This window comes from Symphalangus syndactylus, chromosome 8, assembly GCF_028878055.3.
Source record: "Symphalangus syndactylus isolate Jambi chromosome 8, NHGRI_mSymSyn1-v2.1_pri, whole genome shotgun sequence".
In the NCBI taxonomy this organism is placed as follows: Eukaryota; Metazoa; Chordata; class Mammalia; order Primates; family Hylobatidae; genus Symphalangus; species Symphalangus syndactylus.
The window spans coordinates 80,264,209-80,290,204 of NC_072430.2; the positions used below are offsets into that span (position 1 = coordinate 80,264,209).

The 25,996-nt window shown below is 38.4% G+C and overlaps 1 long non-coding RNA gene and 1 pseudogene across 2 annotated transcripts; both read left to right on the forward strand.

Annotated features, from left to right (window-relative positions):
• The first annotated feature begins 806 nt into the window (after window positions 1–806).
• On the forward strand, window positions 807–25,731 carry LOC134737405 (uncharacterized). Of its 2 annotated transcripts, XR_010122292.1 has the most exons (3): window positions 807–995; window positions 10,612–10,703; window positions 25,347–25,731. It is a non-coding gene; the product is annotated as an uncharacterized lncRNA (long non-coding RNA). The 2 variants fall into 2 exon arrangements; XR_010122293.1 differs by lacking the exons at window positions 807–995; window positions 10,612–10,703 and adding an exon at window positions 12,035–12,131.
• On the forward strand, window positions 7,113–8,045 carry LOC129488087 (small ribosomal subunit protein uS2-like; annotated as a pseudogene).
• Window positions 25,732–25,996: the final 265 nt, after the last annotated feature.

Below are 25,996 nucleotides of genomic sequence, written 5' to 3' on the forward strand. Positions count from 1 at the left end.
AATGAAGCAAAGACAACCTAATCTGCAAGAGCCTAAGCATTTTACCATACCAGATTTCAGGAAACATGTCTATTCCTTTTGCTATTTCTGTTTGCCAGTTCTTCTGCCATTTGCCAAAATAAAGATGTCCTTTCTCCAGCCCAAACTCAGCTGCAAGCGTGTACTAATGACTTTAGAATAGAAGACAGATGCTTCCTGCAGGAGGATTCTGGAGGAAGACAAAGAACGTGTAACCAGCACTGGTTACAGTATTTGTGAGGCCCCATGCAAAATGAAAACACAGGGCCCTTGTTTTGAAATCTGGGGAAAAGTGCCATTCAAGGTACTTAAATATAAAGCCTTTTTCTTGCTTCCACAGTCTTTCTCTTGACTTGTCGTGGTGTTGTTTGTTATTTAATGCTGGTCTGAGTGAAGAAAAATTAAAAATTTAAGTTATTGGCATAATTTTTTAAAACCATTCATCTTTATATTATGGAATGCCAGTTTTAACTGCAAAACTGTATTTAGAACCACTGATACAATATAATTTGTATTTTGTAGCTTGTGCATGCATATGTATTTTGTTCTTACCAGAACACTGGAAATGATGCAAAAAACCTAACAACTGTTTTTTATTCCACTTTTTGATACATGCCTGTTCTACCAACACTCTGTGGAAGCCAGTGGCTCCCATAAAATGTTTATCTATTTGCTTCTGTCTTGCCGATCTCCCATGCTGGGTCCACTGGAATTCTCTGCTCATGGAACAGCAGAAGGCTGTATGCAAATGAGGAGGCAAGGAACAATATACAAACATATTGTGCATATTGTTCATTCACAAACACCATTGTTTCTTCGAGCTTCACTTACAAAATGCAAGTTTAAGATAACATTATTATGAATTTCAAGATGATGACCACAGATCATTAAACCAACCATGAGACCCTTCTGACCGTGGGACTCTGTGTGACTGTGCATATCATGCACCCTTGAAGCCAGCTCTGCATGTCACCAAGGTAAGAGTTGCCTTTCTTCTCCTTCTTCTCTTTTTCAGTAATTTCAAGAATCAGTAATCACTGGAAGAGCACAAACAAAATAAGTATATGCCAATGGGGAAGCATTAAAAAATAACTTGGTAATGGATAACTCAAGCCTTAGATAAATCTTGAAATGTGGTAAAAAAAAAATTAATAGAAAAAAAAACACTTGTAGTCAATGTTCATTTGAAAGCCATTTTTAATCATGTAGTTCTGTGGAAAATTAGTGGTTAAATTTTTTAAAGAATGAATCGTTTCTGTTTTATTGCTGCAAATCTTACAACTTTTTAAATATGAACATTAAAACATACAGAAAGGTAATATAAAAGAAATACCTTCATAATTTGAATATATTTTGAAAATTTATTGCATATATCTACCATTTTTATTTTAATTTTTAATTCAGGCAGATAATATAAGAATAAGCAAGATACCAATCTTGTTTTCTTTTCATACCCTAAAATTTTGTTTTACTTTGTTGATGTGAAACAGCAACCTAATAGCCCCAAAGGAAAATCTATTAAACAATTTCAATTTGAAGGGTTTAAAGAAAGAAACAATGATAAGTCATTAATGTGTTTTCATTTTAATGTATCTTTTTTATATTAGGGTGAAAAATTCAGTTATATTTTCAAATGATCAATACAAACATAAATAACTATATTATAATGATATGGATAATCATATGACGAAAGGGCTATAATTAAGCTGTATGCCTTCTTTGTGAATATAAAAGTATTTCTGCAAAACAAAGATGTATTATATATTAACTAATAATTGTTTACAATAAAATTAACCAAAAGCCAGGTCACCCTTGTGCTTAATCAATATTCCTTAAAAACAACTTTTTCCAGCACACACACAATTATGCACTGAACATTTCTGAAACGATACTCAAGAATGTGTTAAGTGATTCCACACCACTGAGAGTGAGACTGACTGGGTGTTCAGAGGGAGAACTTTTACTTCTTGCCTTTTCCTCATCTCCTGTACTGTTTAGGTTTTTTGGTCATGAACATTTTATTTTAATAATAAAAAATCTGGGTAATTTTATAAGTCTAATTTTAGAAGGATAATAAAGTAATTCAGTGACTATGTATAAAATACATAGTGTGTATTTGTACACTAAAATAAATACTGCAGTGGATAGCACACATTGTACATACGTGTCGCTACAATGCTTTCATTTCACTCTTTAAAAATTTTTTTAATTAAAAAAATTTTATTGCAAATTGCTAAGTTATAATTGTATACATTTTATGGAGGTACAAAATGATTTCATGATTAATGAATATAACATAGAATAATTAAATCAAGCTAATTAACATATTTATCACCTCAAATACCTATCATTTTATGTGGTGAGAACACTTGAAATGCACTCCTAGTGATTTTGGAATGTACGATACATTATTATTAACTATATTCACCATGCTGTACCCATAGAGCTAAAAAAATCCCCTTAATCCTCCTAATTGAGGATTTGTACTTATTGACCATTATCTCCCCATTTCTTCCACACCCCAGCCTCTGGCAACCACCATTCTACTCTCTGCTTCTATAAGTTTGAATGTTTTAAATTCCACATATAAGTGAGAACATGCGGTATTTGTCTTTCTGTGTCTGGCTTATTTCACTTAGCATGTCTCCCAATTTCATCTGTGTTGTTGCACGTGACAGAAATTCTTTCTAAGTCTGAATAGTACTCCATTATGTATATGTACCACGTGTTCTTTATCTATTCATCTGTTGATGAGGTTGGTTTTATAACTTGGCTACGTCAATAGTGCTGCAGTGAACATGAGAGTGCAGTCATCTCTTGGACACACTGATTTGAATCTTTTGGGTAAATTCCCACAAGTAGGATTGCTGAATCTAATTTCATTCTTATATTGGTTTGAGCCACTCTCTAGCCCAGGGGGGTCATTGCACTAAAATATCATTGGAGAGTCTCCAGAGGACATATCTGCAAAGGGAGAAAGGCTTTTTACAATAGCAGAGCTTAATTGTCAATGATGAGGAAGAGTGGTATCCATGAACTTTTTCCTGTCAAATATTGTATATAAATGATATTCTTCCATACTTTTAAAACATTTTTAATGGAAAAATTCAAAGATACACAAAAGTAGAGAGAAAAATATAATGAACCCCCACGTACCCATTAACCAGCTTCAGTAATTATCAATTCACGTCTAATTTTATTTTGTTCATACTGTACCCCACTCACTTCCCCACTCCCAAGTGCATTATTTAGGAGAAAATCCAAATATATCTTTTCATTCATAAGTATTTCAGTATGTATTTCTATAAGGACTCAAAAAAGTAACCACAATACCATTATCGCATCTTTTATAAAAAACCTAATAATTCCCTGATATTGTTAAATATCCAGTCTTGTCCAAATTCCCCTGATTGCTTCATAAATATGCATTTTAAAGCCAATTTGCCTATAGAATATTTTTTAGTCTAGATTCCCCCCTCCTTATATTTACCCTTCATATGTTGAAGAAACCAGCTAATTTGTCCTGCAGGGTTTTCCATATCCCAGATTATGCGATTGCAACCCCCTTCATTGTTTAATATGTTTTCTGTCCCTTATATTTCTTGCAAATTTGTAGTTAGATATGGATGCTTAATCAGAGCAGGTTCTATTTGAGGGAAGACTACTCCCTAAGTGGTATTGTGTATTCCCTATGCATCACATCAGGAGGCAAATAATGCCTGTTTTCTCTCTCTCTCTCTTTTTTTTTTTTTTTTGAGATGGAGTCTCACTCTGTTGCCCAGGCTGGAGTGCAGTAGCGTGGTCTCAGCTCACTGCAACCTCCACCTCCTGGTTTCAGGCAATTATTTTGTCTCAGCCTCCCAAGTAGCTGGGAATACAGGTGCCTCCTACCATGCCCGGGTAATTTTTTTGTATTTTCAGTAGACACGGGGTTTCACCATGTTGGCCAGACTGGTTTTGAACTCCTGACCTAAAGTGATCCACCCGCCTCAGCTTTCCAAAGTGCTAGGATTACAGGCATAAGCCACTGCTCCTGGCCTTTTATCTCTCTTTTAGTGATGTTAACATTGATCCCGTAGTTTGGGAGCTATTAGCATAGCATATTGCAGCAGCCTCTTCACTGGTCTTCCCATTTTCCCCTTGCTCCCACCTCATCTCCCCTCATCAGGATATTCTTTACAGAGGGACTGAACTCAGTGTTGGCTGGGCAGTTTGGCTGATTTTGGCGGGGCTTGACTGTATGGTTTTTCTGATCTTAGCTAGGGCTGTTTCACTAGTTGACCAGCTGTTTGCCTAATCTAGCGTGGCCTCCACTGGGACAGCTCATTTGTTCCTTGTATGTCATCCCACAGCAGGCTAATTCAGGCATGATCTTGTGGCAATCATAGGGTTCTAAGAGTCTTCTAAATTTTAAATCATCCGATGCATTAACAGATCATTCTTTCTTAGCAAAGCAAGTTATTCATTAGACTTCCAATTAGTTTTCAATATGCGCATTCAATACAGATACAATATATGATAGATCTGACCTTTCTGGAGTTTTGGCAGTTCATTTTGTCTCTTATGTAATGGGATAAGGTTTATTATTAACATTTGCTGGTTCTTGTACTTTTACATAGCTTTATAGACTTTCCGACGTGATTAAAGGTCTTTATCATTTTGTTCTTGAGCTTGTCAGTTCAATCCACACCAGAATTCTTTATTTCCTTTAATTTGTCTCATTGACTCTTTTACTTCCTGCACAATTCTTCTTCTCTTCTTCTTTTGACAGCCCAAGCAGATTTACAGACAGTCTTGTTTTAGTTGTGCTGATGTATCTATTCAGTTTATCTCTGGGAGATTCAGGAGAAACCTGAAAGTTCATGTTTATATGCTTTGCTTTTGTGATATAACAAACGTTAGGCATTGACTGAGTTGAGAAATAAAAATAGAGGGATGGCAAACTCAGGCACATGTGGATGGAAGGGTCACTCGGGAAAGTGACCCTTCTATGAGATATGGAATATTTTCCCTGAATGTTGGAAGAAATTCTACCAAATTATTTATTTCTTCCATAATTTAGTGTTTGGTTTCTTAAAATATACAAACAAGACATATATACTTTTCCTTGACCAAATGTGACATCATATTTTTAAGTTCTGTATCATATTCTGCAAGCTATTTTAAAAATATCAATTTACTTATGCTAACAAAACCTTGTGGGATACCTCGGGAGATATTAAATTTAGTGTATAGGTTAAAAAAAGCTAATGCTTAGGAAGTCGGCTTTCCTCTAAACAATAGTAGAGCAGAGGACGAGGCTAGAGCTCACAGGCCTGACTCTATACTTGGAGGCAACCCCTTGCTAAGTGCATACTCAAGGCAGAATAACTTATAGCCTGAACCTGAAGGATGTTACAATAAACTATTTTGCTTGGAAATTAAGAAGGGAAAGCTCTGGATGGATTTTGCTAAGCAACACAGTGATCTCCAAATGTCAAGGAAGTAAAAAATAAAAAGATAAATATGTTTTCAGAACTTAGCCAGCTTCATGTGGGTCACCACAGCCTTGTGTGAGACAAGATAAAACATAATTAAAAACTCTAAAGGGCTTGAGTGGCTCACATTACACGTTCTTACAATCTGTCTTGGAACTCCAAAAAGCTTTTTTGAATACCATTATCACTAATCAGTTAAAAATATTAGCTTAACACGGATTATCAGTAAAATATTATCAGTTTAAAAATATTTCTTGAATGTCTTAACACTGTGCTCACTCTTTTCAAGGAGGAATTTGATGGAAATAAAGTTAGTCCTAGTAACTTTTTAGAGACAGGAACTCCTTTTGAGTCATAGACCACTTAAGGATCTTTTGAAAGCTATGACTTTTCTCCTTAGAAAATGCATCTTTAGGCTCCAGCAACAGGTCATTGTGTAAGAAAACATAAAAGTACTGCTGAAAAAAAGAAAAGAAAAGAAAAGAAAATGTATCTTTGAACATATACTTAAATTTTACATTCAGAATGTGGGGTTTTATGGGCATTCCAGAAGCCCTTCCATGGATCCTCTAGGCCTGAGTTATGGGCTTCAGTTGTCCCTAGTGTAATGAGAAGAAACTAAGTATGGAATCAAATATGCCCCTAACTTGCCATCTGCTGTTGTTTGTTTGTTTGAGATAGGGTCTTGCTCTGTTGCCCAGGCTGGAGTGCAATGGCGTGATCTTGCTCACTACAACCTCTGCTCCCCCTTGGTCAAGTAATCTTCCCACTTCAGCCTCTCAAGTAGCTGGGACTACTGGCGAGTGCCACCATGCCTGGCTAATTTTTGTATTTTTTGTAGAGACGGGGTTTTGCCTTGTTGTCCAGGCTGGTCTCGAACTCCTGGACTCAAACGATCACTGCCTTGGCCTCCCAAACTGCTAGGATTACAGGCGTGAGCTACCGCACCCGGCTGCCACCTGATGTTGATAAAGTCATTTAGTATCTTCAGGACTTAGTTCCCTCATCTGTGAAATAAGAAATATAACTAGATAACCTTCCAGATACAGCTGCCTTTGCTCTTCGGAGCTAATAATCTGGCTGAGAAGATAAAATGGTCACAAAAAAATTCAAGGCATTTTTTTTCCCCAGATATTTGTTATAAAACTTTTCAAACAGCAAAATGGAAAGATTTTATAGTGACTACCCATATAGCCGTCACTTAAATTCAGCCATTAAGCTTTATTATATATTTATTCATGTAGCCATTTCTCTATCCATCCATCAATTTTTTTTTTTGAGACGGACTCACTATGTTACCCAGGCTGGAGTACAGTTCTGGGTACGATCTCAGCTCACTGCAACCTCCGCCTCTCAGGCTCAAGCAATCCTTCCACCTCAGCCTCCTGAATAGCTGGGACTACAGGTGCACACCACCACACCAAGCTAATTATTTTGTTTTTTGTAGAGACAGGGTTTCACCACATTGCCCAGGTTGGTCTCAAACTCCTGAGCTCAAGCAATCTGCCTGCCTAGGTCTCTGGAATTGCTGGGATTGCAGGTGTGAGCCACTGCACCCGACCCAATTCATCATTTTATAAATATATTTTGCCTTTCCGCGCTACCCACAGAGGGATCCATTCTGTGTTGTTCTGGATTCCCTTCATAACTTAAAAGAAAACTTTCACAATGTCCAGAGCCCTTGATGTCCTGCCAATGAAGGAGGAGGATGTCCTCAAGTTCCTTTCAGCAGGAACCCACTTAGGTGGCACCAACCTTGACTTCCAAATGGAACAGTACATCTATATGAAAAGTGATGGCATCTACATCCTAAATCAGAAGAAGACCTGGGAGAAGTTTCTGCTGGCAGCTCGTGCCATTGTTGCCATTGAAAACCCTGCTGATGTCAGTGTCATATCCTCCAGGAAAACTGGCCAGAAAGCCATGCCGTTGTTTGCTGCTGTCACTGGAGCCACTCTTGTTGCTGGCTGCTTTACTCCTAGAACATTCTCTAACCAGATACAGGCGGCCTTCCAGGAGCCACGGCTTCTGGTGGTTACTGATCCCAGGGCTGATCACTAGCCCCTCACAGAGGCATCTTGTGTTAACCTACCTATCATTGCTCTGTGTCACACAGATTCTCCTCTGCGCTATGTGGACATTGTCATCCCATGCAACAACAAGGGAGCTCACTCAGGGGGTTTGACGTGGTGGATGCTGGCCCAGAAAGTCCTGCACATGTGTGGCACCATTTCCCACAAACATCCGTGGGATGCCATGCCTGATCTCTACTTCTGCAGAGATCCTGAAGAGATGGAAAAAGACCAGGCTGCTGCTGAAAAGGCTGTGACCAAGGAGGAATTTCAGGGTGAACAGACTATGCCAGGTCCTGAGTTCTCCGCTACTCAGTCTGAGGGTGCAGACTGGTCTGAACGCATGCAGGTGCCCTCTGTACTTAGTCAGAAGTTCCCTACTGAAGCCTGGAGTGCTTAGCCTGCCACGGGAGGCTGGTGTGCAGCTCCCAATGCTCTGGCCACTGAATGGGTAGAAGCAACCACTGAATGGTCTTAAGCTCTTAAGCTGTTCTTGCATAGGCACTTAAGCAACATGGAAATAATGCTGATGGAAAATAAACATCAGTTTCTAAGTAAAAGATAAAAATAAATAAATATGTTTCAAAGTAAATCACAGATTCCCTATATTCTCCCTAAATATTTCAGCATGCATATCAAGTTCAATATTTGTTTATAGTTTTCTTCTTTTGATGTAAAATGTACTTATGAAGGAATGCACAAATCTTAAGTTTACATTTGTTGAGTTTTGGCAAATAATATCGTTCTTTATAACTCGGGGTTCCCCAGCCCTTGGGCCCCAGACTGGTACTAGGCCACACAGCAGGAGGTGAGCCAGCACTACTGCCTGAGCTCTACTTCCTGTCAAATCTGCAGCAGCATTAGATTCTCATAGGAGCTGGAACCCTATTGTGAACTGCATGTGCAAGGAATCTAGGTTATGGTGCTCCTTATGAGAATCTAACTAATGCCTGATGATCTGAGATGGAACAGCTTCATCCCAAAACCACCATGCCCATCCTCCCTACCTCCCTTCCCCCTCCCCAGCTCTCCCTGCTGGAAAAATTGTCTCCCTCACCTACCCCCATACCCTGTTCCTGGAAAAATTGTCTTTCAAGAAATCGGTCCCTGGTGCCAAAAGGGTTGGAAACCACTGTCATAACTGAATCCTTGCTACACTCTGACACCCTGTCCTTTCTCCCTTTACCATACTCACCTGGAGAAACTAAAACCTTTCTTAAATCCCACTCTCCTAATAAAAATTGATCTGTGCCATTGAATAAGACAAGACAAAAATGACTATGTTGACTATTTCAAATTTAAGATTACTAACATCTACTGGGCCTTTAATGCTTCCCAGAAATTATCCTATATTTGCTTAGCTCCATCTTTAAACCAGCATTTCTCAAATTATCCATAGTAAGAGAGACTAGCTTCTTATAATTTTAAATCCATCTTGGTATAATACTTTGGTAAATTACAACAAAAATGGGCTACAACAAAAATGAAATAAAGAAAGACATAAAAATATGAGTCTCTAATTTTACTCTGTCCAATTGCTACGGAATCTTCTAAATGCATATTCTTAATTTCTGAACTCATCTTTTCATGGACAGATAACAAATAATTTGCAAAAAAAAAAATGGTCTGCAGAATATTTCTCGAGTTCTACTGCTTTAAGTGACTAGAATATTTTGTACCTTCTCTCTTCTCAAACTTCCATCACTTCCTTAGCCTTCATCACTGTCAGCTGATGATTTTGCTTCACCAAGGCACTTGGAGGAATTACAAGAGAACTTTCATAAGCTCTCCCTGGCATTTCTACTTATCTACCAGTATCTGTGCCCACATGCACTACCTTTTCTTACATTACTTATGGAAAAACCGCCATGCTCCTAGCAAAAGCCAATCCCTTTGCCTGAATGCTAGTGTCATGCCCTTCAATGCAAGGCTGCTGCTGGGGCAGCTCTTCCTCCTCTCTATGACCCCATTCCCATCAGCATACAATCATGCTGCTGCTATTCCTCCCATCTGAGAAAACCTCTCATGGCCCTCCCTCCTCCTCCAAGAAGTACACTTTTTTCTCTGTCCCTTTCCTGCAAAACTCTTTAAATTAGTTGTTTAGACTAGCTGTCTCCAATTTCTCTCCATAAGTCTCTCGTGGACCCACTTAAGGCAGGTTTTCATTCCCGCCACTGCACTAAAACTGCTCTTTTTAAGGTCATCGGTGACATCCGGATTTCCAAACCCAATGGACATTTTTCAGTCCTCATCTCTCTTGACCTGTCAGCAACATTCGACAATTGATGACCTTCTTCCTTCAAAAACTTTCTTTTCCTGTCTTCCAGGATACCGTTCTAGCTTGCATTTCCTCCCACTTTTCTGGCCTTTTCTTTTCAGTTTCCTCTGGCTGACCTGGAAATGTTGGCGTGTCCATTCTTGGCCCTCTCCTCTTTCCTGTCTACACTTATTCCCTACATGAGCTCATTCAACTTCATGACTTTACCATCCAGAGGCTGATGAATTTCAAATTCCTTTACCTCTTTCCTGACCCCCAGGCTGCCTAGTTGCCATCTCTCATTGGCTATCTCATGAGCATCTGAGTATTTCAAATTTAACATGTCCTGACATAGCTCCAGGTATTCCTTCTACTTCAAACCACCTTTTCAGTGGTATTTTAGTCAGTAGTAACTCCATCCTTCCAAAGCCTAAAACCTGGGCATCATCATTCACATCACTCTTTTTCTCCTACCCCACATCCAATGCCTTAGCAACTTTTATTAGCTAATCTCAGTTTACAAGAGACCTAAAGGATGAAGGGTTTTTGCATAAAGATAAAAAAGTAATGCATTTAAAAACAGAAGTACCAAGAGAATGCCAATATTGCCTCTGGGCCCACTGAATATGGGAGATGCAAAATGAGTAGCGTCCACTCCAGAGGGCTGCAGTAGCTTGCTGGGGGTGTAGAATGTTCTTAAGTTCTCCATAGGCAAGAGGTGAGGCAGATCTTGTGAAGAGACAGAGGATGAGAAGACTTTGCTAACAGTGAAATTATTGCTCCATAGGATGCAAAGGAGAATGCTGGGGAGATAACAGTGGAAGGATACACCACCACCACCACCATCATCCTGCCATCTAATATCCCATTAGAAGGATAGTAAGTACATATACACATAGACACTAACAGCTTGAATACATTACATATATGGCAATGTTAATAATTTAATGCCAAGGCGAGGCAATCAATAATTCCTGAATTGTAGATAACTTATAAGAATTGAAGAGAAAGGACAAATATTATATTATTCCACTTATATGACATACCTAAGAATAGTTACATTCATAAAGACAGGAAGTAGAATCGTAGTTACCAGGGGCTGGGACAAGGGAGGAACGGGGAATCAGTGTTTAATGGGCCCCGGGTTTCAGTTTGGGATGATGAAAAAGAGATGGATGCTGGTGATGGCAACACAACAATGTGAATGTGTTTAATGACACTGAACACTTAAAAATGATTAAAATGACAAATTTTATGTTATGTGTATTTTACATTAAAAAAGAATTGAAGCAGTGTGCATTTTAACATTTGGCTAATCCAAGGGAGTTCAGAGAGTGGCAACTGCACACCGTAACAGAGGTCTGACATATGAAAAGTGTTTACACCCCTTGTTGTATTTCATCCTCACCACGGTCTAATTAGGAAGGTATCGCCACTGCACCAGAGGAGAAGGAAAACTGAGAATCAAAGAGATTTTGTCCAAAGATTTACAGCTAGTAAGTGATGGAGCTGGGAGTTACATCCGGGAGCATGTGTTGTCTCCAGAGCTATGTGCTTTCTATGTGCTAACGACACCACACTGAAATAGGGGAGATATAAACTGTGCTTTAGAAATGTTCTGAAATCCATGTTGTAGGCCCGCAACACAGTAGTGGACCACTGGCAACCACCAGCAACAGATGGCTGAGGCAGGTCTTTTTAAACAAAAGCCACTCTGTGCTCCAGTGGAGGAGCTAGTGGTGCAAACAGGAGCAAGCACCATCAGAAGTGGCTGAGGCTGTGAATGAAAGCACAGTGCTCAGGGTAAACACTGTGGAAGGACTCATCATTTCACATTGGGCTCATTAGCATTTCCTCACACACAGGCAGTGACCACCATTGTGGGGCATCACCCTTGGATAAGGCACAGCTGAAATATCAGATGCTCAGAGGTAAATTTAAAATTTTATATCTGTACTTTAGAAATATGAGTGCTTCATAAATATGAGGCATTAAAATGATTTACCATCTACAAAGCAGTCTGGGAAGAGGAACGGTTTTATCAAACTGGTCTCATAAAGCTTACTGACTGCCAAAACAATAGTGCCAAAAAGGAATTCGGTTCAGACAGCTCAGGGAAGCTTATTATACTGCCAACTTGAACTTTTCTTCTTTTCCCACTAAAACATGTTTTGGAAAATCTGTGTATGTATCCTATTGTATAGGGAACTTCAAAAGGCTCAAGTGGACCACTGCAGAAACCCCAGAATACTGTCTTGAGAATACTTCAAAGATTTCCAAAACACATCAGTATAAAACATCTGCAATGTAAGTTCAAGCTGCCAATTGGGTTGCCAGTAAAGGCAAAGTTTAATATTCCCAGATGTTACTATACAGTATCTATGATATGTTGGCTGAATAGGGTATGCACATTTGCACATCATGGTATTTTCTCAAAATGTAAATTGAGTCCCTGGAGATATAACAATAGCAAGGCTGAATAAATTGTCTAAAAATTAAAATTCATATTTTTTTGTTAGTTTAAAAGATGGGGGAAAGCAGAGAGCAATAAAGCTAATTCATATATTAAATGTCATTTAAAAAATTGAGATAGTACCACCAAAATCTTAAAAGCATGAATAGATCTGAAATAAATAGCCTTTTATTTTGGCAGTGATCATTACCATTACCAGAACTTCGTGAGGATGCAGTGAAAGCTAAGTATGATCAATTATTTAATAAACTCTCTTTTTGAGAGGGTATCATAGCATATTCCATTTAAAAAGCAACTTATATATTAAGACAATTGAATTCTTTCTAGAACGTTCAAAATAAAATGAAGCATGATAGGCCAGGCGCGGTGGCTCACGCCTGTAATCCCAGCACTTTGGGAGGCCGAGGCGGGCGGATCACGAGGTCAGGAGATCGAGACCATCCTGGCTAACACGGTGAAACCCCGTCTCTACTAAAAATACAAAAAATTAGCCGGGCGAGGTGGCAGGCGCCTGTAGTCCCAGCTACTCGGGAGGCTGAGGCAGGAGAATGGCGTGAACCCCCGGGGGGGCGGAGCCTGCAGTGAGCCGAGAACGCGCCACTGCACTCCAGCCTGGGTGAAAGAGCGAGACTCCGTCTCAAAAAAAAAAAAAAAAAAATGAAGCATGATAATTTTACAACATCAAAGAAGACATACCTACATTAAAGAACTATTTTGGAGGATTTAGTAGTTCACAGCATCTTTGTCCTTGTTGGAGGTCATAGCAAGGATAGAATTGTGGAAGCAATTTGATTATGGAAGCTTTCTTTTAATTCACTTTATTTGTAATTAAGCCTCAGTGGTGATAACCATAAAAAGTGTTTTTAAGTACAAAGTTATTTTGGTTAACCCAAAGAACAATGTTTATCCAGTCACTGTCTAGTTTAATTATTAAAAGTATTTTGAACTCAAAATATCATTATTGAAAGCGGAAAGGAAAATTTGTCAAGTATGTACGTCCTTTATACAGGTAATATGGCTGAAGTATCAGTCTCCAAATACTTTGGTGTTGTGCAAGGATCTTCCAGGTAGAGGTCAGTAAACCAGGTTTCTAGACTCTATCACTAACTAGTCACATGACTTAGGAAAAATAATTGCAGCTCTTTGGAACTATGTTTCTTCATTTTCAAAATAACATTGGATTAGACTAGTTTTTCTGACCAGCTTCATCACTGGAGGACCTCGTTTCAGCAGCTGTCTTGGGACTCCTGATTGGGAAACTTTGATTAGCCTATGTGGTCAATTTGAGGTCAAACATACAATGTCTATCAGGTGTTAAGCTCAGATCATTGAAGTCCCAAAGTTTCCTTCCAACACTAACAGTCCATGATCTTGGGACTTATTTGGTGCCTATCCTTCAATCATCATCAACAATAATGAGTTACGGAACACCTATTATTTTACCACATTGTGCTAGTCAAGGGGATACTAAAAGGTTTAAAAGATTCCTGCTAGATCTGGTTGGGAAGATGGGTTAGATAGATAAAATTAAGGAAACAGAGTATTGTATACTGGGTGGGAATAACAACCTAGGCCCAGAGCATTTGGGAAGACCTTCAAAGAGGGGACTTTAGAGAGGTTAAGGTGGAATGTGGCGATAAGGTCTTAACAGATAAGATAAATAGAGTCACCAGAAACATGAGAGCTGGAATATTCAATGCCTGGCTTAGAGTAAAGAGTAAGGTAGTTTGGCTGGAAAGAATTGTGTTATTATTTAATGAGTCCTTAATCCCAAATTGTATACAGCAGCTTAGCTGTTATTTTAGCAAATGTGGTAGCTATTATTGCTATATTTAGCCAACCTGTGGTACATCAGACTATCCAACTGTTTACAATTACGTTTATTAACCCTAGGGAAATTATTGATGTGTCTCACAATGTAACATTGACACAGTGGAACAATCGATGAATATTTATTGAATCCATATAGTGTGCAAGTCTTTATGGGGTATAAAACTGGATTGGAAAGTTTCTTGCCCTAAGGGAACAAACTAGTTGCAGTTATAAAATGGCTGCAAGGAAAAAACCAAAATAAGGTACAAGACAATATAGTGAATTTAGCACTTTTCAAAATGTAAACCTTCAAGCAACCCACAGTTACAAAAGTGATCCTATTCATACCCATGATGAGAAAGATTAGCTTGGTACACTGATCACCCCAAGCCTGTAGCTCTGGTCCAGGTTACTTCACCCCACCAACTCTAGGACAGTATTCCTCTACATTTGTTCACACTACATATCCTCTACCTAATGACCTCCAAACATTCCAAAGTTTTTTAAATTGTATTTTTGTTTTATAGGTCCTGCGAGATTTATGCTTTAAAGAGATTCTGTTCTGATGTGTTTCCAGGATTTGTTTCAAGATTTAGAGCTCCTTTTAGCAGTTCTTGTAGTGGTGGCTTGGTAGTGGCGAATTCTCTCAGCATTTGCCTGAAAAAATGAAAAAAGGAAAGACTATCTTTCCTTCGTGCATGAAACTTAGTTTCGCTGGATACAAAATTCTTGGCTGATAATTGTTTTATTTGAGGAGGCTGAAGATAGGTCCCCATTCCCTTCTAGCTTGTAGGTTTCTGCTGAGAAACTGCTGTTAACCTGATAGGGTACCTGGTGCTTTTGTCTCACAGCTCTTAAGATTCTTTCCTTTATCCTAACTTTAGGTAACCTGATGACAATGTACTTGTGATGATTTCTCAGATGTTCTTTGTGCTGCTTGTATTTGGGTGTCTAGGTCTCTAGCAAGGCTGGGGAAGTTTTCCTCTATTATTCCTCCAAATATGTTTTCCAAGCTTTTAGATTTCTCTTCTTCCTCAAGAACACTGATTATCCTTAGGTTTTGTCACTGAACATAATCCCAGACTTCTTGGAGGCTTTGTTCATATTTTCTTATTCTTTTTTCTTTGTCTTTGTTGGATTGGGTTAATTCAAAGACCTTGTCTTCGAGCTCTGAATTTCTTTCTTCTGCTTGTTCAGTTCTATTGCTGAGATTTTCCAAAGCATTTTGCATTTCTTGTTTTTTTTTTTTTTTTAAGACAGTCTTGCTCTGTCACCCAGGCTGGAGTGCAATTTTACGATCTCAGCTCACTGCAACCTCTTCCTCCCAGATTCAAGCAATTCTCCTGCCTCAGCCCCCCAGGTAGCTGGGATTACAAGTGCCCACCACCATGCCTGGCTAATTTTTGTATTTTTTTTTTAGTAGAGACAGGGTTTCACCCTGTTGGTCAGGCTGGTCTCAAACTCCTGACCTCAGGTGATCCACCCGCCTCCCAAAGTGCTAAGATTACAGGCGTGAGCCACCACTCCCGGCCAGCATTTTGCATTTCTGTAAGTGTGTCTATTGTTTCCTGAAGTTTTGATTGTTTTTTATTTATGTTATCTATTTCCTTGAATATTTCTCCCTTTACTTCTTGTGTCATGTTTTGGATTTCCTTGCACTGTGCTTCGCCTTTCTCTGTTGTCTCCCTGATTAGCTTAATAACTAACCTCCTGAATTCTTTTTCAGGTAAATCAGGGATTTCTTCTTGGTTTGGGTCCATTGCTGGTGAGCTAGTGTGATTTTTTGTGGGTGTTAAATAACTTTATTTTGTCACATTACCAGAGTTAGTTTTCTGGTTCCTTCTCATTTGGGTAGGCTCTGTCAGAGGGAAGGTCTAGGGCTGAAGGCTGTTGTTCAGATTCTTTTGTCTCACGGGGTGTTCCCTTGATGTAGTGCACTCCCCTTTTTCCTATGGATGTGGCTTCCCGAGAGCCAAGCTGTAGTGATTATTGTCTCTCTTTTGGATCTAGCCACCTAGCAAGTCTACCAGGCTCTGGGCTGGTAATGGGGGTTGTCTGCACAGAGTCCTGTGATGTGAACTGTCTGTGGGTCTCTCAGTGGTGGAGACCAGCACAGTATTTGGGGCGTCTCCTGGGTTCTGCAGGAGGAATCTGCTTCCTTCAGGTCACACTCCACTTTTGTATATTGGACGTGGCTTCTGGTGATGATGACAATGATAAGGATGCTTGCTCTCCCCCGCCCCCTGCAGGGTTCCCCTGGGCGCTGCACTCCTCCACAGCCGCTTTCCTCCTGACACCTGCCTCACTCTGATGTTTTCCATTCCAAAGTTTAAGTTCCAAACAGAATACATGTTTTTTCTCCCTGACAGAACATCTCCCCTGTACCCCACAACAAGCAAATATAAGAAAAACAGAAACCACTTCAACTGACACCTCCATCCCCCACAAAACAACAAAACCCCACCAAACCATTCTTTCCCTGACAATTCCTACCCTTGGTGAATGGTACTACTTCCAACAACCCAGTCCCCAGGTCAGAATATTTGGGCACTGGAAGAAAGGCACAGTGGGATGGGGGAAGATTGTGTACCTGAAAGTGTAGTGACAAAGGATTTCCATGAGGCAGAGGGATGTGTTCGTCCTGTTCATTGTATTTCTACAGGACCTAGAACAGTAATTGGCACTAAGTAATTGTTTAGTAAGCATTTGTCAGATTAAGCAGAAATTTGCTCAAACATAGAAATTATTGCCTTATCAAAAGGGGGGAATACTTTATCCTTTTGTTCTTTCCTTGACAGCATAAAGTTTGATCCACAGATTCTTGAACTGGTATGATTAGTACTTTGGTTCTGTTTCATCAAAGGCTGAATAGACTTTTGTGAGTTAGCTCCGAAATTTAAGCAGCATTTATAATAGGACTTCTGAGGGAAATGGTATTTAGCGTTTCAAGCAGCCAATTTACAAACATGCTTTTGGAACACATCCTTTTTATAAAATTGGGGGTTCTCAGTATTCATTATGATAAATATTAAATGGATATGTCAGAAACTAGACACTAAAGGTGTACTGAAGAGGGCAAGATTGCTTCCAGTGGGATAGGTGAGAGATCTTTTCAAGATGGAGGATTTATGCACAGCCTTTAAGAATAGGTGGGAGTTGGAAAGGCAGAGAGAAGGTAGAAGGGAAAACTAGATGACAGGAAAATTATGAGCAAATGCAAGAATTAACAAGGGGAGCAAAGGGATAATGAGTAAATGTTTAAGTTGTGCACAGAAGTATCTGATATGTAGAAAACATGTTACCACAAGAGTAGCATTTTAGCAAGATTAACCTCAGGGTTATCTGTGGCATGATTTGGAGTTGGGCAAGACTGGAAACAGGAAAATCAATTAAGAGTCTATTTCGTAAGTCCTGACATGAGTTAATGGCCCAAACAAGAGTGGTAGTAAATATGCAAAGCAAATGGAAAAAGATAATAGGAAATGAATTATATTTTATTATTAATACTTCACAGAGCAGATAACATATCCAGGTCTTTTGTAGTAAATGTATAAACTACAGTGAGATGTTCTCTGAAATATTCATTAGTAAGGTCTTGCATTATTTCTGTTGAAGGTACTTTTGTTTATGTAAAAGACATTGAATAATATATAATTATACTGACAGTTGACCTTTTCATTATTAAAAAGACACAATGGCATTTCTATTTATAGAAAAACTGTGGATTAAATAACCTGAAAAACTCTCCCATTGTAAATAATTTGGAAGGCCTGGAGCAGTGGCTCACACCTGTAATCCCAGCACCTTGGGAGACCGAGGTTGGTGGATCGCCTGAGGTCAGGAGTTCGAGACCAGCCTGGACAACATGGCAAAACCTCATCTCTACTAAAAACACAAAAATTAGCTGGGTGTGGTGGCGGGTGCCTGTAGTCCCAACTACTCGGGAGGCTGAGGCAGGAGAATCGTTTGAACCCAGGAGGCGGAGGTTGCAGTGAGCTGAGTTCACACCACCGCACTCCAGCCTGAGTGATAGAGCGAGACTCTCTCTCAGTAACAAAACAAAACAAAACAAAAAGGACTAAGAAAAATCATTTGGAAACTCAGGGTAAAATCAAACATATCCATGCACCAAAAATGAAGAAGGAATTGAAAACCAAAGTGGTGCTGGGGAAGATGGTGTTATGGCTGCCTGAAGAATTTGTTGGTCTCGTTAACCTAGAGCCTTGGGTTTACTCTCCCATGCAAGACCTTGGGCCAGTGACAGGTTAGATTCCCACATACTGCTAGACCTCTCAAAAGGTTGTGACCTCAAAAAAAGGGCTAGGGGTGTTACTATGGAGGTAGGGGTGTTACTATGTTGTTCAGGCTGGTCTTGAACTCATGGGCTTAAGTGATCCTCCTGCCCAGGCCTCCCAAAACTCTGGGATTACAGGCCTGAGCCACCATGCCAGCACTGTACATCTTTCTGTATAGCTCTGACTATCATAAACATGGTAGCAGCCCACATATCCACCTCCCCAAATAAATAATTAAAATCACCCAGGATGTGGGGGAACCCCAAATGGAATATGAAGAGTGGTAGATGAAACTAACTGTATTAAATGAATAACATTATCACACTGAAGTCAGTGGGGAAGGAAAGAACTAACTTGAGTATCCTTGGAAAATAGTATTTTGACTATAAACTGTAAGATGAAAGACCAAAAACCTGGATAGAAATATTGTACTCTAATTAGTAAATTTGTTTCTTGAGGAGATGGGTTTGCAATTCTTAAAGTACTTTATGTGTACACATTATTATGATTGAACAAATAAGAAAATATATTGTGGATAATGAGAGCCAGGTTTCCTACTGTCAGAGAAAAATTTACAAATAAGGAAAGAGGGGACAGCTAAGAATAAACTTTGTGTTGGATTAAAATGGAAGGTATCGGTATAAATCCATGGTTTTATATACACATACACACACAGATATTTTTAGAAATAAATGCAGACGTGTGAGAGTGTGTTAATATACACACATATTTCCTGTCTTTCTGAGCTGAGAAGACCTGGAAGAAATGACGACCCAGGAACCTTGGGCATACCTAACAAACAGATATTTGTTTCTTTTCTTTTCCTTTTTTTTCTTTTATTTGTTTGTTTGTTTATTTATTTATTTATTTATTTATTTTTGTGAGATGGAGTCTCACTCTGTGGCCCAGGCTGGAGTACAGTGACACAATCTTGGCTCACTGCAACCTCTGCCTCCCAAGTTCAAGCGAGTCTCTTGTCTCAGCCTCCCAAGTAGCTGGGATTACAGGTGTGCACCACCATACCTGGCTAATTTTTTTTGTATTTTTAGTAGACATGGGGTTTTGCCATGTTGGCCAGGATGGTCTAGAACTCCTGACCTCATGTGATCTGCCTGCCTTGGCCTCCCAAAGTGCTGGGATTACAGGTGTGAGCCACCATGCCCGGCCCAGATCTTGGTTTCTAAATATCATTCTCCATTAAAAGAAACCAAGGCTCCTTGGAAAATGATTGCTTCTGTGTCTGGGTCAGGGAAAGTAGAAAATTAGTCTAGAATATCTTCTAGCACCAGAAAATAAGGAAATAAAGAATTGTTCAAAAGACAATACAGGCATTTTTGGAAGGACACAGAAATCAACTTGAAAGATCACCAATAGACCAATCTGGGAAAATTTGAGCCAAAAAAAAAAAAAAAAGTTAGTTTTTGGTTATAACCAATAGGATTCCTAAAATAAACATCCATACATTCATACTGATATGATCAAATAAATAAATAAAGGGGGAGAAGGCACAACTCTTCTTTACAAGTAGAATTTAAATGAATAAATGTAGAAAAAATGTTAAAAATATGGAAAGTCACCATTAGGCAAACACCAAAGCAATCATTGTTGCAGGCAAGAACCATCTACCGATACTAAAGTTGCTCGACAAAAGTATGATTACAAACAGGATTTTTCATAGTCTCAAAGTAGCTCCCACAATGTGCTTATTAATTACAAAGAAAAGAAAGTTACTTTATAATGGAGAAACCTGGCAGATACTACCTTAACTAAACGATCACATTTAACATTACCAGTAATAAAATATATTGATGTGTACCCCATAACATGATGTACTGGCAAAAGCACAATGTCACTTCAATGGTATGCTTGCCAAAAACACATAACTTCAATTTATCATGAGAAATAACAGGCAAACTCAAATTAAGAGACATTGCACAAAAGAACTGACTAGTATTTATCAAAAGTGTCAATGTCATGGAAGACAAAGATAAAAGAAAAACTGAGGAACTGTCACTGATTGGAAACTAGGGACATGGCAACTAAATGCAATGTGAGATCCTGGGACCAGAAGAAAGAAGTTAGTGGGAAAATGGAAGAAATTAGAATAAACTTCGTAGATTGGTCAATTGTATTATAATTTCCTGGTTTCAATAATTTTACTATGTTATATTTTATGCTTAACAAATACATGTACATTTTACAAATACAAGTAAACTACATTTGCAAATACCATTTTGTATTTACATAAAATTAAAAATTCTATTTCTCTATTAGATACCTACATTAGAGAAATCTGAGTGAAGGGCATATGAGAATTATCTGTACAATGTTTGCCACTTTTCTATAAGTCTAAAATTATCCAAAATAAAAGTTAAAGACAATTAGATAAATCAGCACATAATTTTCAGCTTTTAGGAGTAAATAATACTCAAGAACTGAAATTTTAAAAACCTACTGAGAAGGCAATGATATTTAATTTAATTTTTGGCCTGTTACAGTATATTTTAATCCAACTTACATTTTCTTTAAAGTATTTTCTATGTAGCAGAGTAGCACAGTGGAAGCATGCTGGGCCCATAAAGTATTTTCTTATGACAACATAATCTGGCAGAGCCGGTAAGCTTAACATGTTTTCTGGTATGCCAATTTTTTTCAAAAATCCTGTGTCTTGCTGTTAACATACGGTTCAACATGATAATGGGCATTAAGGAAAAGTTAAGAGATATAAGAAAAATATATAGGTTACTTATATGACCTTTAAATTGTTGTTAGAGACCAAAGTAAATTTATCATTTTTAAAAAGTTATTAAGTATTATCTTTGTTTACCCTGACTTCATTTCATTTTAAGACACTAAAATTGTTTTCCATATTTGCGTTTTTGTATGTGCCCAACTATACTCCTAGATATGTAAGCCAGTTCTCTTTTCTCAGCTGTGTAGGGATCTAGTTACAAATTCTCCAGAGAAAACTGAATGAGGGAGTTGTGTGGAGAAATTGAATTCTCTGATCCTTTCCTAAGCTAGTGAAAGGCCTTCTTGAGTTTTTAATACTTCAGCCGTAGATTGCAGTGTAGTTGCAACTAATGTGCTTGGAGTGCTCCATACAAAAAATATCCTTTTTTCCTGAACTGGAGGAGTAGCCTGACAGCACTACTGGCATTTTAAAAACAACTTTAAACAAAGCAGAGGAAGATGGGATTTTTAATACTTGGAATTAGGTTCTTTACTTGCAGCAAGATGCAGACAAAACTAAATAGAAGATAAAGTTCATGTGGATTCATGTGAATAACTGGCTTCAACAGGGAAGAGAAGAATATTCAGTCAATTAAAAAAATCCAGAGAAAAAATGGAAATGATTGCTGTGATTGGCAGGAGGAACTACTATCTGATATTAGTCGTTTTTATTCCTTTTGAGTTCCTGTGCTTTATTTCTGGGATACTGTTAAGAAAAAGAAAAAGGAAGTTGGCAAGATACCAAATATTTCATACTAACCAGCAGCTTAAAATGGTTGCTTTCAATAATTTTGAAGAGTTATATGGTGTGATGTTTTCATTTTATGTAGGAAGGAAGGAATTGCTATGAACAAAGCATGTTGTGCCTCTGAGGAATTGTGAGGCTCAAGCATGTGCCAAAACAAGGTTGGTCATTATTCTAGTGAACGCTGAGATATTTGATGAGGTTTCAAATATCTGAAATTACTGAAGGTGCATTTTCTATTAGCCCACTTAGTTATTTTTCAGATATCCAAATTTCGGAAAGTCATCTGGTATCCTGGCAAGGGCATATCACTTACCCTGAAGAGTGTGGTAGCTCTGCAACATGGCAACATAAAACCTTTCTTAGATAACATTGCTTGTAACTTTGAATGTGTTTGTACACTCTTTCAGTAGCATGTATTACACTGTGTTGAAATGGTCTGTTTGCTTGACCATCTTCTTAATTGGATGGTAAACCCCGGGAGAGCAGACACTTCTGTTCACCATGTATCTCTAGACGTTGAGGACGCAACACTCCAAAATGAGATTCAATAATTACCTGAAGGATGAATGAGTGAATGAATCTCATTCTCTACTACAGATTGATTCAAACAGAAGGCAAAGGAAAATGGTGATAACCATGCTGTTTTGCATTATTGCCAGCTTTATATTAGAAGGACCTATTTCTCCATCATGGCAGCCTCTTCCTCAAAGTAGTTCCAAGTATTCAGGAGTCTTTCTTTCTTAGGGTAAACTCTTTACCAGTTATTTGCCAATGCTCTTGCTTCAGGGTTCCTTAAGCATCACTGCCATCCTTTCAGCTTTGTTTAGGGGCTATAAGGTAAAATGTAACAACTCAAATACGGTTTAAAACCAATGTCAAATTAACAAAAGTGTCTATAACTGGTCTACAAACTTTGCCAATTTCTCCCTGCTTAACACATAATTTAGTATTCAACAATAGAAATCACATATCCGGATGTGTCTTGCCCATTTGTATACAGTCTTTTTTTTTTTTTTTTTTTTTTTTTTTGTTTGAGATGGAGTCTTGCTCTGTTGCCCAGGCTGGAGTGCAGTGGCGCGGTATCTGCTCACCGCAAGCTCTGCCTCCGCGGTTCACGCCATTCTCCTGCCTCACCCTCCCCAGTAGCTGGGACTACAGGCGGCCGCAACCACGCCCGGCTAATTTTTTGTATTTTTAGTAGAGACAGGGTTTCATCGTATTAGCCAGGATGGTCTCAATCTCCTGACCTCGTGACCCCCCCGCCTTGGCCTCCCAAAGTGCTGGGATTACAGGTGTGAGCCACCGCGCCCAGCTGGTATACAGTCTTAAATAAGAATAATCAAACAATAACGTATTTGGTTGTTGTTCTGTCTGCACATGTTCTCCCATTATTACCATAAGAGTGAATCTCTGCCACGGAACATCAAACATGGAGCTGGTTTGAAATAGCCTGTCAGCAGTACAATTAATAGGCTGTCTATTATGCAAGACCTAGATGCAGACAGGTTAGAGCACTTGCTATATTAGTCACTTTTAAAGAAGTTCTACCCGGTGTGACAAAAACACCTTTTTTCCCCAAATGGTAGAAGTGGCATAAAAATATGCCAGGAAGTTTAGAAGGCAGCAAAAAATAAAAATAAAAATCCCATGTTGCCTTGATACAACAGTGTTATCACATTTGAGAAATCCCATCCAGTTTTTTTATATACATTTTTTTCATACTTGTTTTCACAAGAAAATACATTTTGCATTCTGCTGTTTTTCCTTAACATTGCATCATTTACATTTTTCATGCTATTACATGGATTTCATACATATTAATTACAGCTTCAGAAAGAAAGTATATCCTCGTTAGCCAGGTGTGGAAGCACAATATACACCAAAGGATGAGGCAATTGTGTGTGTGTGTTTTGCTTTATCTTAAAAATATTAAATTTATTGCTATGGTGATTTGGTGTTGACTATTTTTGTTAGCATTGTTTAGTGTTAATTATATTTATGTGAAACAAACTAGTTACTTTCACATATATATATAATACTTCTATTGAAGGCATCTTCAGTTCTGTTCCTCTTGATTAACCCAATCATCTGAATTCCCCCTCCTACCTACCCCAGGGTTGATAATTAATGCATCATTATATTTTGCTATTTCTTTCATAGAAATGAAAGATATTAAAAGGCTTAGATGACCTGTCTAAGTTTTATTTATTTATTTATTTATATTTTTTGAGACAGAGTCTGGCTCCATTCCCCAGGCTGGGGTGCAATGGCATGACCTTGGCTCACTGCAACCTCTGCCTCCCAGGTTCAAGCAATTCTCCTGCCTCAGCCTCCCAAGTAGCAGGGATTACAGACATGTGCCACCACTCCTGGCTAATTTTTTTTATTTTTAGTAGAGACAGGGTTTCATCATGTTGGCCAGCCTGGTCTTGAACTCCTAACCTCAGGCGATCCACCTGCCTCCACCTCCCAAAGTGCTGGGATTACAGGCGTGAGCTACCGCGCCTGGCTTGTCTAAGTTTTAAAACAAGAGTATCCACAGTACAGCACTCTAATTCTTACTGTGGACAGCAGTACTATGGTTTTGGCTGTCAAGCATATATATATATATGCTTATATATGTCAAGCATATATATATATATGCTTATATATGTCAAGCATATATATATATATGCTTATATATGTCAAGCATATATATATATGCTTATATATGTCAAGCATATATATATATGCTTATATATGTCAAGCATATATATATATATGCTTATATATGTCAAGCATATATATATATATGCTTATATATGTCAAGCATATATATATATGCTTATATATGTCAAGCATATATATATATGCTTATATATGTCAAGCATATATATATATGCTTATATATGTCAAGCATATATATATGCTTATATATGTCAAGCATATATATATGCTTATATATGTCAAGCATATATATATGCTTATATATGTCAAGCATATATATATGCTTATATATGTCAGCATATATATATGCTTATATATGTCAGCATATATATATGCTTATATATGTCAGCATATATATATGCTTATATATGTCAAGCATATATATATGCTTATATATGTCAAGCATATATATATGCTTATATATGTCAAGCATATATATATGCTTATATATGTCAAGCATATATATATATATAGGTTTTTTTTTTTTTTTGAGACGGGGTCTCACCCTGTCTCCCTGGCTGGAATGCAGTGGTGAAATCACAGCTCACTGCAGCCTCAGGCTCGAGCAGATCCTCCCGCCAGGTGCGTACCACCACACCAGGCTAATTTTGGTATTTTTTGTAAAGATGGGGTTTCACTATGTTGCCCAGGCTGGTCTGGAACCTGCCTCAACCTCCCAAAGTGCGGGGATTACAGGCGTGAGCCACTTCGCCCGACCTCAAGCATATTTTCTCCCATTTTCCTTCTTGTCACAGGCCACATTTCCCCCTGGCCTGGTAAATCATTCAGCCCGTTCACTTGGACAAAGTACTTAATCCAGAGTGAGACCATGCAAGCAAGGACAATTATAATTCTTCCCTGAAATGAATACAGCATAAGGAAGTTGGAAGAGAGTAACTCCCTTTACTGCTGGGTTGCCAAGCCTGGAAGATGTCAAGTTGGTGCTGCTGGCTGCTATCTTTCCTGCCATCTGAGAGACGGCATGTCTTCAGTTAAAAAGAATAAAGCTGAACAGAGATGAGAGATAGAGAGCTGAAGGACTAAGCTATTGGTTCCTAGAAACTTCCATTCTGTTCTGTGAATTATTTATGTATCTTTTCTTCCCCTATGGAGCAATAAAATTAAACTTTCTTAAGCTTAGTTTAATTGTGTGCGTATTTTTTTTTATAACTTGCAACCAGAAAGGTCCTAACTAGTACAGTTCCTATAGCTGTAGATAAGACATTACCACCAGCAGCAAAGTGCAGGCAACAGATAGAGTAAAAAGATTCAGCTCCCTTTAATGTGGTAAAGCTATGAAAATGGGGCAACATATAGGCTCAAGGTGGAAGAATATTTTGGAAATTTAACATCCTAACATCTTTTGAAAAGCAGTTAATATTTGAATAATCTAGGTCCACTGCAA